Source organism: Schistocerca nitens, chromosome 3, assembly GCF_023898315.1.
Source record: "Schistocerca nitens isolate TAMUIC-IGC-003100 chromosome 3, iqSchNite1.1, whole genome shotgun sequence".
NCBI classification, from domain to species: domain Eukaryota; kingdom Metazoa; phylum Arthropoda; class Insecta; order Orthoptera; family Acrididae; genus Schistocerca; species Schistocerca nitens.
The window spans coordinates 126,401,523-126,422,608 of record NC_064616.1 but is presented as its reverse complement, the minus strand read 5'-3'; the positions used below and the strand labels follow the sequence as shown (position 1 = coordinate 126,422,608).

General features: G+C 44.1%; 1 non-coding gene across 1 annotated transcript; it reads left to right on the top strand.

Annotated features, from left to right (window-relative positions):
- Positions 1 to 20,789: 20,789 nt before the first annotated feature.
- On the top strand, positions 20,790 to 20,864 carry Trnas-cga (transfer RNA serine (anticodon CGA)). The gene has a single exon. It is a non-coding gene; the product is annotated as a tRNA-Ser (tRNA).
- Positions 20,865 to 21,086: the final 222 nt, after the last annotated feature.

Below are 21,086 nucleotides of genomic sequence, written 5' to 3'. Positions count from 1 at the left end.
ACTGCTCTTCAAAACGAAGTTTGTGTATAACCATTTGAGGGACGAGGCTAGAGCGAAAATGCAGGAAGACCTTAAAGACTGTAGTAGCTATTTAAATGAATTCTGGTCGAAAAGTAAGCAGGACCAGCTTAAGCAAAGCATATTGATGATGCCAAATTGTAACGAATGTGGTATAGGGGATTCAGTGTCGTGCTATCAGGAAATGTTCAGACGAAACAGGTATTTGGATGTGACATACGAACCTGGGGAGTGCATTAGGATCTGTATAACGAAGTTTCCAGTGAAATTGTGCAGAGATATAGCGATAGCAGGCAGAGGCCTAGACGATTCTGCGTCATTTCAGCACTTCTTACAGGAACTGGGTAATGAAAGCAATATTGTGAACGGAAACGCGACTCATAGGTCAGTTAGTGTCGAGGATAGGAACGGCAGAAACTATGAGAATGGCAGGAGAGCATGGAATCCTGGCATTTCATTCTTGTCATAATGGATTGAAGGATAGGAGAAACTAATCCAACATATCAGCCCTTAGCATCTTGCCTTAAAACACATGCAGCTGGAACTGAAAATTGTCTATGTAGCAGACATACTCTACTAATATGTAGGAATGTAAATACCATACTTCTGATCAGAGAATAAAACACCAGTAATGGCATCTGTTAGGCTCGTCTCTCAGAGCAAAATTTGCAAATTTTTATTTCGAACACTAAACTAAAAGGACTGGTTCCTCAAAACAAACCAGTTGCTAAAAATGTTATGTAATAATGCCAATAAGTCCAGTTTAATTAGTGTGAATTGACTATTGCAGGTACTTAACACGTAATGTAAAAAGTAAACATTGTGATTTGTATGAAATAGGGTACGTTTATACTGCTGTTACAGGTAACATCAGTAATGTGATCGAAGTTTTTAAATTAGATGCCATCTGATGTATTTTCGTGGTGACAGTTATAATGAAGTGCTGTGTATGGTTGTTCGGAATCTGGTGTTAGGGAAAGAGGCCACTAGCACCTAAGTTTCTAACACTTGGGCTGCCCATTTCTCTCAGCTTGTATAATCTCTGCACACATTTAATTTTCATATAAACTTAGATTCCTAACTAGCAAATTCTTTACTGTGTATAGTGGACCATTCAGAGTGAGGCGGATTGTCCATGAATATGCTGTACTGATTGAGACGATCAAGGGAAAACAATCTCGTGGACTTCATCACATTTCTAACATCAAATTATGGAAAAGTTAAGGATAGATCTACAGTAGGCAATTTATGGTAGATAGTGTAATTATTTGTGGTGTGTAACGTTGTGCAGGGGTAAATCGAACATAAGAATTTTCAGGCGGGATGTCAGGAAGTATGACGGAATAGACTGGTCGAATGAGTCATGAACAGGAGTCGACAGAGTGGTGTATGTACGTATTTTTTGTCATATGAATAAGGATCAAGCAGAAACGATGTGATGATTAATGAGTGGATAAAGATGGTAGATAGAGAAGCGACGTGATAAATAGTAGTGGATAAACGTGATATATAAGTAGAGAAGCGACGTGGAGCAGTGTGATTAATAAAGAGAGATTCGACGTGATGAAACTGTGGTAAATAAAGGTGAGTAGAATTGAATAATGTGGAGATGTCTTAGATGTATGTTATAGAGAGGCCTGTGTATGCTGCAATAGAGATTGATGCCAATGACGAAGGAAGACCAGGACATGATGGAGTAATGGACGGACGGAGAGCCGAAATACGAATGAAGAGATGAGGACAACTGCACAACGTGAAAGGACATAAAGGGAGTATGAGATCCAGATGGTGAACGTTGTGGAATACTGCCGTAAGATGTAATATAAGTGTAGATCTAATTCCTAGCATAACATTTGCGATTTGGCAAAAATAATTTTTGTTGTTGTTGTTGAAGCCTGGTACCAGGATAACTAATCAAAACGGTACCAATAATGTGTACAGTTATTCTGCAGGTTGAATAATTTGTGTATTTTTTGTTCTTAGATGAAATGTCGCAATTCTAATTTGACATATAGCAGGATGAATAATCAGTAAAGTGGATGCAGAGGTAAGCCGATGGAGAGAGGTGCTAGAGTGAAAGGACGAATTCGGAGACTGGAATGCTATCTCCGAAACAGCTTCATGTGTTATGTGGTTGAGTATAAGGGAAGAAAGGTATGGTATGTTGTCGTGAGTGTGGTGGTGTTAAGGTTAGCTGACTTCTAGACCTATTCTGTTAGTGTATTAATGGATTGAATGAGAAGGAAAATGTGGTGAGTGAGAGTCGTAGAGTAGTGTGATCAATGCTACCGATCGGTAACTAAAACATTATTGTGTATTGTTTGATTTGGATGAACCCCGATGGCAGGTCAGGATCTGACATCATGTGGATGGTTCATACATGTCCTAGAAATGTTGTTATATATAATAAAAAGGTAAAATACACTCCTGGAAATTGAAATAAGAACACCGTGAATTCATTGTCCCAGGAAGGGGAAACTTTATTGACACATTCCTGGGGTCAGATACATCACATGATCACACTGACAGAACCACAGGTACATAGACACAGGCAACAGAGCATGCACAATGTCGACACTAGTACAGTGTATATCCACCTTTCGCAGCAATGCAGGCTGCTATTCTCCCATGGAGACGATCGTAGAGATGCTGGATGTAGTCCTGTGGAACGGCTTGCCATGCCATTTCCACCTGGCGCCTCAGTTGGACCAGCGTTCGTGCTGGACGTGCAGACCGCGTGAGACGACGCTTCATCCAGCCCCAAACATGCTCAATGGGGGACAGATCCGGAAATCTTGCTGGCCAGGGTAGTTGACTTACACCTTCTAGAGCACGTTGGGTGGCACGGGATACATGCGGACGTGCATTGTCCTGTTGGAACAGCAAGTTCCCTTGCCGGTCTAGGAATGGTAGAACGATGGGTTCGATGACGGTTTGGATGTACCGTGCACTATTCAGTGTCCCCTCGACGATCACCAGTGGTGTACGGCCAGTGTAGGAGATCGCTCCCCACACCATGATGCCGGGTGTTGGCCCTGTGTGCCTCGGTCGTATGCAGTCCTGATTGTGGCGCTCACCTGCACGGCGCCAAACACGCATACAACCATCATTGGCACCAAGGTAGAAGCGACTCTCATCGCTGAAGACGACACGTCTCCAATCGTCCCTCCATTCACGCCTGTCGCGACACCACTGGAGGTGGGCTGCACGATGTTGGGGCGTGAGCGGAAGACGGCATAACGGTGTGCGGGACTGTAGCCCAGCTTCATGGAGACGGTTGCGAATGGTCCTCGCCGATACCCCAGGAGCAAAAGTGTCCCTAATTTGCTGGGAAGTGGCGGTGCGGTCCCCTACGGCACTGCGTAGGATCCTACAGTCTTGGCGTGCATCTGTGCGTCGCTGCGGTCCGGTCCCAGGTCGACGGGCACGTGCACCTTCCGCCGACCACTGGCGACAACATCGATGTACTGTGGAGACCTCACGCCCCACGTGTTGAGCAATTCGGCGGTACGTCCACCCGGCCTCCCGCATGCCCACTGTACGCCCTCGCTCAAAGTCCGTCAGCTGCACATACGGTTCACGTCCACGCTGTCGCGGCATGCTACCAGTGTTAAAGACTGCGATGGAGCTCCGTATGCCACGGCAAACTGGCTGACACTGACGGCGGCGGTGCACAAATGCTGCGCAGCTAGCGCCATTCGACGGCCAACACCGCGGTTCCTGGTGTGTCCGCTGTGCCGTGCGTGTGGTCATTGCTTGTACAGCCCTCTCGCAGTGTCCGGAGCAAGTATGGTGGGTCTGACACACCGGTGTCATTGTGTTCTTTTTTCCATTTCCAGGAGTGTATATAGAAAGATACTAATTTCAGTCTGTCACAAGCACAAAGGTGCATTGTATGTTGTAGATTTAGAGTCATCAGTTTCTAAAATGTTTATTGTGTTAGGATGTTAAAGTAGTTTACTATTTAATAACATGTAGTAGGTAATTGTGAGCTGTGTAGATTATTCCTTATTTTTTTGTTACAACACTTTCAAGGGGTATTAATTTCAGTCTCTCACAAACACAAAGGTTCATTGTATATTGTAGCTTTAGAATCAACAGTTTCTAATATTTTCATTGTGATAGGATATAGGGTAGCCTACTATTTGATATTGTAATTATGAGCAGTATAGATTGCTTATTATTCCTTGTGTTTTTTTTACACTTTCATGTTTTGTATGAGGGACGACAGGTTCAATCAATAGCCCAAGTCTGGGCTGTATGTAGAAAAGGGATAAATGTTGATGTTGTATGTGTAGAAAACTAATGCGTATGATTTTATGTTTTTAGAACTAACATTCTTTTGTTACCAAGGTATCTAATAGATCATACATGTAATCAATGAGTATTTAAATACTGTAAGACTATCCTTTTGTCTGTAATGCTGCGAGATGCACGGAAGGGTCTGACTGATTGGGTGTCGTAACGCCCATACCGCTAGCGGGCCGAGCTGACGTCGCCATGGCGACGGGCGACAGAGTCGCGGCACTCCCCACTCCACTGCCGGTCGGGGTACACTCCACGCGCCCGCTACAGCAGGTCAACGACCCGGGGCGACACGCACGTACCACTGGCCATTCATAAGTTCTGCCACCCTTACGACTGGGGAAAGTATCCCGCGGAGGCAACAGCAGGTGGCTTCTTCTGCTCAATGGCGCGCCCAGCGGTGCCACGGCAGAATGGACGACGCGCAGCAGAGCCCGGCGGGAATTTGTTACCAGCAACTATTAACTAGTACTGGACTGTGGAGCTGTGAAACAAGATGACTGCTCGTTACATCTCCATAAGGTGGAAAGTGAAGGACTGGTGTTTCCACATTGTGAGTGGTGGAAAAGATTTTGTCCTTAGCAGACAGGACGATTGTTTGTTTTGTCTTGACCACTGAACGGTGGGATCCATAAACTTTTGGCAGTGACTTGTTGAGTGTGCTTTGTGAATTGCATGTGGGACGCTTGGTATTCTTGAAGAGGACAGTTGTCGTTTGGTGACTAATTATTGTATGAACACGCAAGAAACTAGAGTGGGACATTGACATTTGCATCTGTAGTAGGAGACATTTCTTGAATTGGTGCGGGAATAAGTGCTGTTTGTTGGATCTTACGACTTTTAATTACACCATGAACTGAAAGGACAGAACCGTGGGTAATAGTAGTTGTAGGGCCATTTCTGGACGACCAGATTCGTGTGGATGGTACGCTGAGAGTGTCTATGACATTTGTGTTTAATGTGAGATACAGTTTACTGTTCAGTGCGTGTTCAAAATGCCGATTTGAGTGACTTAAAGACTTTCGTCCGGGTAACCATGGGAGAGCTTTGACACCGAGACAGTGTTTCTAGGGAACCTATCAGCAATTTTTTTGACCCCAAGAAAATCACAGAATGAAATGATTCCGTGTGACTTGCAAGATAGGGAATAATGTGTTTGTAATTGTGTAAATGTTTTTTTATATGTTTCATTCCTGAAGGGACAGCAAATGTAGTTGTATTTCATTAACATTTGTGTTTAGAATAGTTAGTGTTTGTTTTTTTGTTTGTTCTGGGTTATCAAGTTCACCTAGCATGTCTATTAGAAATGCTTTAATTATTAGCCAGTGGCGTAATACTAACGTAGTGGCTCTTGTAGCATTGATCAGTAAGGTTGTCACAGGGGACAAGAGTTTGCATTGCACAACAAATATCGGAATTAACTGATGCATTTTGATGTCGTGGACAGTAATGATCTTGTTGGTGTGTTGAATGAAGCCACTTATTTGCATTATCACAGTGGCGATATTTCACATTAAAGTGTAACGAAGGCTAGTCGAAATGCAAGTTCTTGTCGTCTAAATGTGTGACAACAAAGAAATGAGCAGTAGAGTAAGATGCGAGAGCTACTGGTGGATTCAAGCACTTATTGCTAACTATTTATTGCGTGTATTGATATGGAGCCTGAATTCTATGTGCAACTAGTGTACGAAATTGGATTGTTGTAAACTTGTGTGTGTACATTACTCCGGATTGTGAAGAGAACAATAATGGAACAACTGTGTCAATAATTTGGTAAAGTAACAACATTTGGTCGTCAATTTGAGGTCACCAGGGGCTAAGGTCTCCTCCTGGTTATTTTGATGACTTGCTACGTTTGTTCTAATACAGTTATCTTAAAAAAATATTCGGAACTACCCTCGCATTGCAAGGATAGTACCATGCCATTTTTTTCTGCATGGGTAGCCGGTGGTGAAAGGGTACAGTACCGCCCGACATTGAAAATAGGTACAACATACTTCATTATTTTTGTCAGAACAACACATTTTTTTGTAAAATAACTCAATTTCAATTAATACAGCGAAGCCGGATACCAGTGTGGGAAAGAATGACAATTTATTTATTTAATTGATCACATGTGCACTCCCACAAAATAAATCCCTACATCCAGTTTGGTGAGATCTGTGAAATGAATGAATGTATGGTCGTCTGCCAACCGCAGATAGTGAATGTGGATATATGATCATCTTTGAGTCGATCCTTTGGCCACCTTTGGTGGGTCCAAAGAGATGAAATTTACCTGAGCTTTGAGCACCTGAAGTGTGGCTGACCAATAAAGTAGCAAGGTGCTTCTCCCACTTCGACAGAGGTGCGAGAGAACCTGAATACGGCCATGCTTCAGCACTCTGCCGCTGGATCTTGTGCTGTTAAGACCTGTTTTAGTTGTGCTCCGTAATGACGAAAGAGTGGAGACATGGTATGCATGTGGAATATTTAAGAGTAGTTTGAATTAATAATTTCTCTATCTCAGGAACTTTTGTGGGGAGAATTAAATGTCAGGCAGGTAATACTAATGGGACTGTAGTAATCTTCAGAAGTGACCAACGGTCACAATGAAACCACGTGTAGCAATAAGTTGAAATACTTCCGTGTGCTTAAGTTAAGCTGAATTACTAGCGTGTGTACAATAAGTTGAAATATTTAAGAAATAGCGTGTGTACCATAAGCTGAAATATTTAAGAAATGGCGTGTGCAGGACTTGAAATTAGAGACGAGTACTTCCACGTGGTGAGTACTGTGTGAGTCTCAATCTGTGTATGAGACAAAGGATAAAGAGAAGTACTCGTCCATGGTATCAGTTGAGGACTCGCATGTGTGATGAATATGTTCTTAATGTTATTCCGTGTGACGCTAGATTTAAACTCTGAGAGAGAATCAAGGTGAGTCGGCCGTCTATCCAGCAACGCCACTTGGCTTGCATTGCACAGGAAGACGTGCATATATCTCCAGAGTTCATAGTAGGAAAGTAGAATTACAAAGTGGGGCAGTGTCGTGTGAAGCTGGGATCAATATTAATTGAAGTGGGAAAGCTGAAAGTGATAATGTTGTAACCATTCTCTGTGTAGTATTTCATATTGTTGTGTGGTGTATGTCATGTAATTTGGGTATGTGTGGTTTGCATGGGAGAGTAGCAAGGTAGTTTCAAAAGATTAGTGGGTTATGCTTGTTCCTTCGGTACCGCTCGGTCTGGAGGAAAGTTTCGTGATGATGATTGTGAGAGTCGAAGTGTGAGGTATAATAAAAGATCCACCATCCTATCCAGAAAGTGCACTGTAGCGTTAAATAATTACGAGACCATAATATAGAGATTCACTCATGTAAAGCCATGCCCACTGGGCGGAATTTCTCATGTGATACTGTTGTAGGTTATAGAATTTGTGTGTTTAGGTTAGAGAATTTATCGGAATAAATAAGATAGTGAAAAGAAAAAGGTTAGTGGACTTTTCCTTCGAATTGTATGTTGTCATAATGTCCCGAATTTATAATGTGTGCGCCATTCATATTCAGTGCGGTGGCCACGTGTTGACAAAAGCCGTTAAATAAAAGACAAAAAGTAAATGTGGTATTGGCAGTGCGTAGTGTACAGTCAGAGTTCTGTAAATTACTGATAGTCAGATGCGTGTTTCTGTTGCGTATTATTCATACAGGAGGATAAATTAGTAACTAAATAGTAAGATACGAGAGTTCATGTTACTCGATAAATTAAGAATGAATCCACTCGCTTGGCAGACCACTCATCTTGCAGGCCTGACTGCTTGATGCCACAGTATGATTAAGGCATGTGGGTGCCTCTCAGTATAAATTGATGTCGACGATCGATTTCCTTTTGTTGGTTATATAGTTACACAATTTATATTTATTACACGACAAATAAACAGATAAATAAGTAGTAGAAGGATAAACGCCTGGGAACAACACACAAGGGAGATCAAGACTCCAGAACATTAGTCACACGAAAGAAGATTGGGTAACTGACAACGAACTCGGAAATAAAGATACCTGCAAAAGGTAGGGAGAAGTGGAGAACGAGGATTTCTCCTAGCCAATCCACGGACTGAGAACAAAAGAAGAGGGAGAGGAGAAGACGGAGGCCGCTGTGCACGCGGCGCTGACAGCGGTAGTGGGGGTGGCGCGAACGGCAGTTCCACAACTGAAGCCAAATGCAAATCTCACATAACTCGTAAGCTAGGGTAGTTAATCTGTAAATAGTCGTGTTGACAGGTTACGATAGTCTGACGAATAGTTCATCATTGGAGTACCGAAAAAGAATTAGTCGCACCTACAGTGGATAAGGAAAAGAAAAAGAAGTTCGGCTACCCATTGCAACAAGGAAGTGCCATAAAAAAGTTTAAAAAGTTATCATTGCTTACTACAATAGTAACAACGTGAAGCAAAGAACTTGTGCCTCATCGAAATTATGTCAGTCGCATGACAAGTTGTTCACCAATAATTGCCCGAATACAAATTTTCCCTTCTACTTCTTCCACGCCTTTGTTGAAGTAGTGAAACCTTGGAAAGTTCGAAGGTTATGCTGTAAGCAAGGTCCGATTTCTTATAAAACATAAATGAAAACAGGTATTTAAAAGAACTGTTTTTTGTAATTTCTTACATGTTATCTATTTTGCTACTTAGTGTCCGTATTAGTTTAAACATTTGACATAACATTCTACAAGCTTTTAATATCCCTAAGTCATCGACGTCTGTCGCCTGGGATAATAACCAGTTCTTAACTGTTTTTTTTTTTTCACCTTCTCGTCTGTTGCTGACAAGTAAGCAAGTGAACAGCTGAAATCGCTCGGCGCAAAGTCCGGACTGTACGGTGGGTGGACACTGTGTTCCCATTCGAAAGATCTGAACAGATTTTTGGTGTGAATGGCACAACGGGGTCTGGAATTGTCACGGGGCAACAATACTCCAGACTTCCGGAGGTCATGTTGCTTGTTCTGTATTGCACGTGGAAGTTTAACGGCTGCATTTATTGTTGTCCCTTGCTGCATAAACTCGAGTAACGGGATTTCATATCTATCCCAAAACACGAGTGCCATAACCTGGTGTTTTGTGATCGTCTGCTTAGCCTTGACTTTGACTGGTGATGTCGTGTGACGCCATGCCATTGACTGACGTTTAGACTGAGGAACCCACATCTCGTCTCCTGTAACAATGTTATCTACAAATTGATCACTTTCCTTAAAATATTCGTCCAAAAATTCTAGGGAATAAGCAGTTATTTCCATGTGGTGTTTCTCTGTGGGCAGCCTGAGAACGCAACGAGCCCACAATTGGCGAAACTGCAAAATTTCAGATACAGTTTTTCGAAAGTTCTGCTATCCACAATCAGATATTTCAGTGCTAAATTTGAAATTGTAAATCGCCTGTCTTTACGAATCTTTTCGTCCACGGCTTTGACCAAACGTTTTGAGACCCCTGATGGTCGGCCTGATCGCGGCTCGTCACGGACATTGTTCTGCCCATCCTCTAAAGATCTCACTCTCTTCCGCACTTTGCTGTCACTCATCGCACTGGGGCCATAGGCGTCACTTATCTGTCGATGAATTTCTGCTGCTGCAACGTTCATTGCTGTCAAAAACTGAACCACTGACAGCATTTGACAGTGTCCAGGTTGATCAATTGTTTTAAACTTTTTGAATTAATACTGCGACAATACCAATGCAAATGGCTTTGCTTCAAAATCAAAGCATGCCGGGAACTGGTACGCATGAACATTACAATGTTGGCGTCACATTCGACTAGCTACGCCGATTCAGATCTTACTTTCCGAATAACCCTCGAACATGTGGCTATATTTTCCTTCTCCTCCGTAATTCCTTTAAGTCTGCGATTTAAATAGCTAACAGTTCGTTCAACGCTCTCGAGTGCAGTTATAAATGAGATTTATTGTTTCCTCTTAAATTTAATGACATTACACATAATCAAAGGTGCCTAGATACGAACAACTTTCGATGTACTTACGGTGGACGTACATTTGTGCTGGCTTGCTGTATCCCAATATCCCAAAGAGGACGCTCGAAGTGCGCAGATCTGCAGGTGGCAGTCAGTCTGGACCGGCCTGGCCATTAAGAAAGAGCGCATTTCTGCGCGGACGCCGGGACACTTTGTGCGAGCTCCGTCTGTCTGTGAAGCCCTCCAACTGTTCAAATGTGGACTACCCTCGTTCGTCCATCTACGACGGGGCTCGAAACAGCAACTTGCGCGTGTCGCCCCATGCAAAACCATAGCACAAGAGCGGCGCACTGTCAGAAGAGAGTATATTTTCTGAGTGCCGTGCCGATACAGTTCTGTTGTGTCACGGGTAACAGTCGTATCAGAGTGTGTGAATGAAATGGCGACGCATCTCGTAACGTCATACATTTATTGAAGGATAATCCGCCTGCTTAGCTGAGTGATGACGTGCTTGCCTACCATGCAGAGGGGCTGGGTTCGACTCCCGGCCGAGTTGGAGATTTTCTCCGTCTGTGAGTTCTATGTTGTCTCGTCATCACCACCTCATCATCACCGAAGCGCAAGTCGCCCAGTGTGGCGCCACCTGAAATAAAACTTACCACTGGCGGCCGAACTTCCCCGGATGGGGTCTCCTGGCCAAGAGTGCCATACGATCATTTCATTTCATTTTTTTGCTGAAGGATACATGTCAGTACGATTCTCGTGAGCACAACTTATAAACTGCACTCAAATTCACCATGAAATTCTGTTGGAATATTGACAAACTGCAACGTGGCGTCCAGCCACAGGGTAATGTTGCCATTAACCTGAGGCCGCACATACGTGGCTGATGCTGGCTGCAAAGGAAGGCCATTGACATCGATCACAGACGGCAACGTCCAGGCAGTCGAAGAACTGATTCGCAGCACTGGCAGATTTTCCAACGACGAGGACGTTCACGCTGCGGCTCCATTGCGAAGTAGCGGATTTATATCGCCGTGGAATCGAACGATTAATCCCGACTAGGGCTGTTGATGTTTTTAAAAATATCGGGAACCTGATATACTGACATTTAAAAAACATCAATATCGGCTCTGGATTATAAAAAAGAGAATCGATACATCGACGGCAAAAATATCGACGTACAGGCCTATAAAAATATCGGCTGCACATTATAAATATACCGTCGGTTTCAGAGCTGTATGTTTAAGTACTGATTTATTTTCAGATATTCTGTACACCAACAAGCCAGCACGCTGCCTATGCCCCTCACAGCGAGAATTGAAAGGAAAACGGTGCACGTTTATGCTTGGCGATAACCACTTCGCTAACTATGGTAACTGCACGTAAGTGGCACAATGAAAGTTGTACGATAGGTCCTCGCTTGGTAACAGCACACTGTTTCAGGATCCTGTCGCAATTGCAACTACGTTGCCAAGCGAGATGAAGGTGTGTGAAACTGGGTATTATTTGGAAAATGAAGCAAAATTCAGCATGGTACCAAGGGAGATGTAGGTACTCAAAACTCGCCACTGACGACGCATCTCTGAAAGAAAAGTGGTTAACAATTCAGGTGAAAACAAATCGCTCCTTCTCTTGCAAGTTCAGCGGAATCATCTAATACAGTGTTTTTAATAACGAATGCCAGGTACAGAAACTCACATAATTCCTTCCACGCCTGATTGATATAAGAACCCCGTGTAGCACTGTGCGCTGCCCCAGTTGCCACCACCCTGCTCCGCGCAGCCTCTACTATCCTGTGCTACCTCCTCTTGTGTGCGCGCCCCAGCGCCAGATACACTCTTCAGCCAGGGCCGCAAGCAAACACTCCGCCGCCATGGCCAGCAAATTCGCTGCATGGCAGCGTGTTGTCTCGTCCCAAGACGAAGGAGGCTTCGTCGCCAGCACAACGTACGCACAGCCTGGTAATCTGGTAATGACATGTATGAATGCACTCCAGCCGTAGCCCGCCTGTCAATGGTCCATTTGTCTCTGAGTAACTAGTACTAAAATCCCTGGTAACGACACTGACAGGCATTCATCAATACTAGTATCGCCTGTGCTCGAAATCCGACCAGTTGCACCAATGGACCTGATCTCTGATGGCAAAGTCATGTATCTTAAAAGAGTTTGAAATTTAAGGCGCAGAAATGATCCCTGGAAAATGCTGCATTGTAGCTACCTGTACGTGTATTCTTGAAACAATTCTTTGACGTCTCTTTAATTGTTCGATCATTTAATGGGAGTCTTTGATACACTGCGTCGAAAAATTAATTTTGTGTTTACGGCGGCAAATTAACTTTATCCATAGGGCAACACATAGTGAATGCCCTTGTATCGCATGAAGACGTTAAATGATCTGCATTACAAACAGTGCACTGTAAACTCCTCAAACCGCAACTAAAGTTCTCAAAATTACTTGTAATTATGCACATTTAAATGTATCTTTCAGAACGCCAATAGAATTATACCTATTACTTTCTCTATTAAAAATTGTGTCTCTCTAGCTCTTCGTCTGTGAGTCCGACCCGTCAATGTGTTTCTTCGAGGCACAGCCTAAAACAAATATTACTTCCTTCTAATGCGAGACGTTGCAGCTAATCAAAATAAAGATACTGAAAATTAGGAACACTGAAAATTTTGTGGTGACGGCAGCAAATGAACACAGAGTTAGTTCCGTTTACTCTTAGACCAAAGTAAGTGAAAAAAGGACGTTAATAAACAACTTTTGTTGTTCCCGACTGCTTCGTTACTATGTTCGTTTTCCACTGTGTACAACATCAACAACGTAGCGGTTGCGGCACTGTAGTTGTCCCGTGTGCATGTGTTACTGCTAGTGAACTATCTGTAACATTTAAACATGAAGTCCCTAGAATTGAACTCCACTAAACGTTGTGAATTTCATGTGTCGGCCAGCTTGTGTAGCCGAGCGGTTCTAGGCGCTTCAGTCCGCTGCTCGTGGTCGTGCGGTAGCGTTCTCGCTTCCCGCGCCCGGGTTCCCGGGTTCGATTCTCGGCGGGGTCAGGGATTTTCTCTGCCTCGTGATGACTGGGTGTTGTATGATGTCCTTAGGTTAGTTAGGTTTAAGTAGTTCTAGGGAACTGATGACCATAGATGTTAAGTCCCATAGTGCTCAGAGCCATTTGAACCATTTTTTAGGCGCTTCAGCCTGGAACCACGCGACCGCTACGGTTGCAGGTTCGAATCCTGCCTCGGGCATGGATGTGTGTGATGTCCTTAGATTAGTTAGGTTTAAGTAGTTCTAAGTTCTAGGGAACTGATGACCTCAGATGTTAAAGTCCCATAGTGCTCAGAACCATCTGAACCATTTTTTGAACTTTCATGTGTCGTTCCTGCCGTAGCACCTGATCGTTACGCGTGGTAGAAGTTGATAACAATGTCAGAGACAAACGAGAACTTTTCACATGTCTGTATCTACTTCCTTTTACCTCTACTAATGGCTATCTACACGGATTATTTTTTATTTTGTGAAGATCAACGCAAAGTTGGCCTCCCTATATAATTAATTTTAAAAATCGGTACTTTAATTTTACATGCTCAAAACCAATCGCAAAATAATTTAGACAAGATAACTGTATGCTGCGAAAAGTGGCAGGTGACTCTAAATAAGCAAAAGTGTGAGATCACCCACGTGAGTACTAAAAGGAATCCATCAAATAACGGTTACATGATAAGTTCAAATGGCTCTGAGCACTATGCGACCCAACTTCTGAGGTCATCAGTCGCCTAGAACTCAGAACTTCTTAAACCTAACTAACCTAAGGACATCACACACATCCATGCCCATGGCAGGATTCGAACCTGCGAGCGTAGCGGTCGCTCGGTTCCAGACTGTAGCGCCCAGAACATGATAAGTCACACAAATCTAAAGGCTGTAAGTTCAGCTACATACCCAACTATAATGATCATTAAATAAAACGGACACAGTATCATTGTGAATGTCCACGTTGTTATTAATTTATCGACGCAAAAATTGTGTCTTTCACTCTGACCCGTCAGCGTTCTCCTTCTAGGCATACCCCAAAACAAATACAGATCCCGGATTATAAGGGAAGTTGGAAGTTTTAGTTGTTGAAAATGAAGAAATTAAAAATTAGGACTTACTTCAAATTTTCTCGAAATGGCAGAAAGTGACCACTCGGTTATTCTTACAAAAAAGTAGGCCTGCCGGTGTGGCCGAGCGGTTCTACGCGCTACTGTCTGGAACCGCGCGACCGCTACGGTCGCAGGTTCGAATCCTGCCTTGGGCATGGATGTGTGTGATGTCCTTAGGTCAGTTAGGTTTAAGTAGTTCTAAGTTCTAGGAGACTGACGACCTCAAATGTTAAGTCCCCTTTTAAAAGAAAAGTAAGGGAAATAACGACGCCAATATACAACGTATTTTACAGACTTCGTTACTACGATAGGTTGATTTTTACTACTGAAAACAACATCGACCAAGCAGCTGTCGCATTGTAGCTGCCCGGTATGCATGTTTTACTGCAAATGAACCACAGAAACATGAAAGCCTTTAGAATCTGATTTCACGAAATGTTGTTACTTTCGTGTCTCATTTCTATCGTAGCACTTCATGGGTCCGCAGGATAGAGGTTCGTAGCTCTTCCATTTTCGATGTTCAGATATTGGAGATTTTAATGCGTGATAAGACAATGAAACGTTATTGATATGAATGTGAAGCCATCTGCTTCCTTTTCGCACTCTTAACGGCTACACACACATTATTTATTCCTTGTGCACATCTATGGCAAAGAACCTTTCGATTCATACAAACATCAAAATTTTTTGCATCACTCCGGTTCCCATAACTACTGAAGATGGACGTTGACTGTGGAGAGTGCATCACAGACACAGTCCCTTTGACTGTTCAGAGATGTCATTAAACCCGCGCAAAGGTGTAAACAACCATGCATGAGCAGCGCCTATTAGACGGAGAGAGTCCGACACCCGATCAGTTCCAGTCATTCCACCAGGAAGGTGGTACACGGTTCGTGTTGTCTGTAGTTTAGTAGTTCAACCATGCCTCGACGGTCAATACCGCGGTTCGATCGCGTCCGCATTGTTACTTTGTGTCAGGAAGGGCTCTCAACAGGGGAAGTGTCCAGGCGTCTCGGAGTGAACCAAAGCGCTGTTTTTCGGACATGGAGGCGATACAGAGAGACAGGAACTGTCGATGACATGCATCGCTTAGGCTACCAAAGGCCTATTACTGCAGTGGATGACCGCTACCTACGGATTATTTCTCGGAGGAACCCTGACAGCAACGCCACCAGGTTGAATAACGCTTTTCGTGCAACCACAGGACGTCGTGTTACGAATCAAACCGTGCGCAATAGGCCGTATGATGCGCAACTTCACTCCCGACGTCCATGGCGAAGTCCAACTTTGCAACCACGACACCATGCAGTGCGGTACGGATGGACCCAACAACATGCCGAATGTACCGCTCAGGATTGGCATCACGTTCTCTTCACCGATGAGTGTCGCATATGCCTTCAACCAGACAATCGTCGGAGACGTGTTTTGAGGCAACCCCGTCAGGCTGAATGCCTTAGACACACTTTCCAGCAAGTGCAGCAAGGTTGAGGTTCCCTGATGTTTTTGGGTGGCATCATGTGGGGCCGACGTACGTCGCTGGTGGTCATGGAAGGCGCCGTAACGGCTGTACGATACATGAATGCCATCCTCCGACCGATAGTGCAGCCTTATGGGCAGCATACTGGCGAGGCATTCGTCTTCATGGACGACAATTCGCGCCCCCATCGTGCACATCTTGTGAATGACTTCCTTCAGGATAACGACATCGCTCGACTAGAGTTTGTTCTAGCATGGCACTAAAGCCATCACAAAGTTTAGTTCTTTTCCTGCACTCAGCGATCACCAAGCCTGATGAATAATTCCATCGCGTTAGACAGACGTGTGGAAGACAACAATGCAAAAGTTTATCCAAAAATTTAACACGTTTAGGAAATCTTCAAAAAAGAAAAGCTGCCAGTCTATTAATCGAAATTAAAAAATATTTTACGCTCCATTATTTGGCTGGTGCTTTGAGATAAAACAAGGTTTGGTACATGGACATAACAGTGAAAAAATATGGCTTCAGTATGTGTGACTTTGATTAATGCGTGAACCCCATTCAGATATCCCGCCATACTCGCCACGCTTCAACTGCTGTGCAGTCAATTTTTCGTTACATCCGAATTCTTATAAGAAGTGCCGGATAAGTTCTGCTATATGGCTCAAATGGCTCTAAACACTATGGCACTTAACATCTGAGGTCATCAGTGTCCCCCAGAACTACGGAAACCTAACTAGCCTAGGGACATCACACACATCCATGCCCGAGGCAGGATTCGAACCTACGACCATAGCAGCCGCGTGGTTCCCGACTGAAGCGCCTAGAACCACTCGGCCACCGAGGCCTGCAAGCTCTGCTATACCCTGAGCATGTTTGTTACTACTTATATTACAGAATCCTTCTATAATTAACGTAGGACAGTAGAAAACTGTGCTTTATCTGCCACATCTGAAGTTTCGTCAACCATGACGGCTACAAAAGGCACATCCAGAATTTCCCGCTTTGTAGCTGATAAAACAGTATAAGATAATTTTCAATTAGATTAGGAATTCTTTCAATCACAGTAGAGGTTTCTATGTGCTACGCCAAAAGATGATTATACTGTGAAACGTATTCAACAAGTCCACATAATTCCCCTGTTTAACAAAACTTGGAGTTTCATCATGTCACCGAAAGGCCGATCCTGCTTTTTCCAGAAAACACACTGTATTAACAAGCCTTTTAAGCATGTTCCTTTTCCGCCTTACTTTTTATTGCGTAGGTATATTCTGTTTTTAAGCTGGCCGTCAAAAACATTTCTATTCTATTTTCCCCAAAAGCAGCTATAGCTACAGACGATCGCAGATGGTTAACAGACTGTACATGCTCGTTTACCGACTTCAGTAAATTTCCCATATGCGTGAATCAGGTTTTGGTAAAACTAGTATTTCTGCCATTTCCAAACATCAGACAATACCAGCAAATGACCGCATTTAGGCCACCGTCACTGGCTAACCAATCAAATTTGGTAAAATATCACTCTGAAAATGTGCAGTTGCATCATTGGTCTTTTGAACGAAGTTCCGAAGTACTGGTGTTAGCTTTCAAATTTTAATGAGCTTATACTTTTCTGAGAAAGAATCTGCAGAAAAAGGCGTGCAAGCATGCAAACGTGCGCACATTGTGTTGTACAGGTGCCGGATGTCAGTTTATGGGATGGAGTTCCGTGCCTATTGACTTGATCGGGCATACAGGGACGGTAACGCTGTTTCTGGATGACGCTACAGTTGATGTACAATATCTGCTTGATAGGAGACAGATCTGGTGATTGGGCAGGCCAAGGCAGCAAGTCGACACTCTGTAGAGCATGTTGGGTTACAACAGCGGTATGTGGGCGAGTGTTATCCTAGAATGCTGTTTATGAATGGCAGCACAACAGGTCGAAACACCAGACTGACGTACAAATTTGTAGTCAGGGTGTATGGGATAGCTCCTGCTGTCATACGAAATAGCACCCCAAACCATGACTAGAGTGTAGGTACAGCGTGTCTAGCACAGAGACAAGTTGGTTGTAGGTCTTCTACGGGCCACCTACTAAGTAACACAAGTCTATCACACGCACCACGGCAGAACCAACTTTCATCAGAAAACATAACAGATCTTCGCCCTGTCTTCCAAAGAACTCTCGCTTGACACCACTGCAGGACTGAAGTCGCAATTTGCGGTGGTTTGATGTCAGCTGAATGCACGCTACAGGCTTCTGGCTCGGAGCTGTCCTTGTGGTAACCCATATGTAGCAGTTCGTTGTGTCACTGTGGTGCCAGCTACTGTTCAGACTGCTGCTGCAAGATGGATTACGATGCGCCAGAGCCATAAGCCGAACACGATGGTCTTCCCTCTCAGTTGAGCCACGTGGCTGCCAAGAGAGCGGTCTTGTTGCAACCTTACATCCTCGTGACCACCCCTGCCAGCAATCACGTACAGTGGCTACATTCCTGCCAAATCTTTGTGCAGTGTCGCAGAAGGAACATCTAGTTGCTCGTAGCCCTATTACACGACCTCGTTCAAGCTCGGTGAGGTGTTGATAATGGCGTCTTTGTCGCCTTAAAGGCATTCTTGTCTAACATCACCTCACCACGTCCAATCTCAGCGGTAAATAACGCTCATGACCGTTGTAGCGTGTATTTAAAGCAAATCTGATTTGCATCCTCATAATGGCACAACTAGCGCCACTGTTATGCGACTGGCGTGAATGTTGAAAAACTATCTTTCAGATGTAGAACCATGCCTACCAACTTTCGTTTATGTCGCAAAATACCTTCTTGGGATTGTATTACTAGTTAACACCGGTCGCCCTAGCACTTTGACACAATTTCACAGAGCCGGAAAACCACAGACTGAGCAAATCAATACTGTATCATTATTACCACAGTCGGTTGTTCTGTATTATATCATTACCCGAAGATAGGTTAGGTCAGAAAAACGGGCACACGGCGCATTACCAACAGAGTTGCCCACTGCTCAACTACACAAGTTACACGTACACTCGACGGCCCGAAAGCGAGCCAATCCTGAATTCCAATGTGTAGGCCATACCTGACTGTATTTAAGCAACACAGCGTAGCCGTGTCGCAGGTCCTCTAAAGCCTTTACAGTACAGTCGTTTGACTATACAGAATGGGTACCAGAAGAAACTACCAGACAACACTGCTCTTTATGGCAGTCAGTACAGATGTAACCCAACGCCATCATGCAGTAAACATTACAAAACATGTTATTAGAGATGACACAGTACTTAACGCTTGTAAATTAAACTTCATTACAAGAAGTCTCACTGCAGATGCCTTATCACATTCATTAAATGGCATGACGAGTTGTTGAGTGTGATTCGTCGGGTTGGAACCCACTATTAACCAAACAAAGCTTTCGTGTCTGATTGAGACTCGACTAGGAACCAAGAAACGTAAAATATCGAAGTGTTTACCAGTATCAGTTTACAAGGCCCAATGTCCAAACCTGGAAACAAATGACGATACGCTTAGATCTGCTCTGGAAACCCAATAAAGCCTATACTGCCCCTAAGAAATAACCGTGAAAGATATGTAAATAAAGTGCAATGCACAAGTGTGAAACGCCATGAAGTAAAGTTGTGGTGATGGAAGGGGGCGGGGGAAGGGGGGAGGGTAGAATCCAGAAGCTACATGAACTGTTAACTAAACACAATTAGATGTCATATATATTAAATACTTCCACCAACAGCGTTATATTGGAACCTGGAACGACGATAAAAATCACTTTTGCCTGGCAGGTATTCGAACACAGCATCTTTCACTATTATTTATTCTAAGTTTCTGCTACCAGTCACTTTTTATTTTATGCTTAATTTAACATAATGCAACGCGTTTCGAACATGTTCTGTTCATCTTCAGGCGTTTATACATTCATACATACATAGAGATATGTTACATAAAAATAAACAGTCTTAAACTAGATTAATCTAGAACACTTTGTCCATTGTTTTTTACTGTAGCTGTTGCTGTGGCATTTAGGAGGAAGGTCCCGAGTTCGAGTCTCGGTCGGGCACACAGTCTTCATCCGCCAGGAAGTTTCATATCAGCGCACACTCCGCTGCAGAGTGAAAATCTCATTCTGGAAACATCCCCCAGGCTGTGGCTAAGCCATGTCTCCTCAATATCCTTTCTTTCAGGAGTGCTAGTTCTGCAAGGTTCGCAGGAGAGCTTCTGTAAAGTTTGGAAGGTAGGAGACGAGGTACTGGCAGAAGTAAAGCTGTGAGTACCGGGCGTGAGTCGTGCTTCGGTAGCTCAGTTGGTAGAGAACTTGCCCGCGAAAGGCAAAGGTCCCGAGTTCGAGTCTCGGTCGGGCACACAGTTTTCATCGGCCAGGAAGTTGCATATCAGCGCACACTCCGCTGCAGAGTGAAAATCTCATTCTGGAAACATCCCCCAGGCTGTGGCTAAGCCATGTCTCCTCAATATCCTTTCTTTCAGGAGTGCTAGTTCTGCAAGGTTCGCAGGAGAGCTTCTGTAAAGTTTGGAAGGTAGGAGACGAGGTACTGGCAGAAGTAAAGCTGTGAGTACCGGGCGTGAGTCGTGCTTCGGTAGCTCAGTTGGTAGAGCACTTGCCCGCGAAAGGCAAAGGTCCCGAGTTCGAGTCTCGGTCGGGCACACAGTTTTCATCTGCCAGGAAGTTTCATATCAGCGCACACTCCGCTGCAGAGTGAAAATCTCATTCTGGAAACATCCCCCAGGCTGTGGCTAAGCCATGTCTCCGCAATATCCTTTCTTTCAGGAGTGCTAGTTCTGCAAGGTTCGCAGGAGAGCTTCTGTAAAGTTTGGAAGGTAGGAGACGAGGAACTGGCAGAAGTAAAGCTGTGAGTACCGGGCGTGAGTCGTGCTTCGATAGCTCAGTTGGTAGAGCACTTGCCCGCGAAAGGCAAAGGTCCCGAGTTCGAGTCTCGGTCGGGCACACAGTTTTCATCTGCCAGGAAGTTTCAACTGGTTAATGTGCTGCATAGGGTGTGACCACTTCCGGAAGCAATATAGGCTTAACAACGACGGGGCATGCTGTGAACGATGTCATCAATCTCATGTTACGGCTATAATGCCCATTCTTCCTGCAGAGCTGCTCGCAAATCTTGGAGAGTGATTGGTGGACGCAGACATGATGCAGGTATCTCCGTAGTGCATTC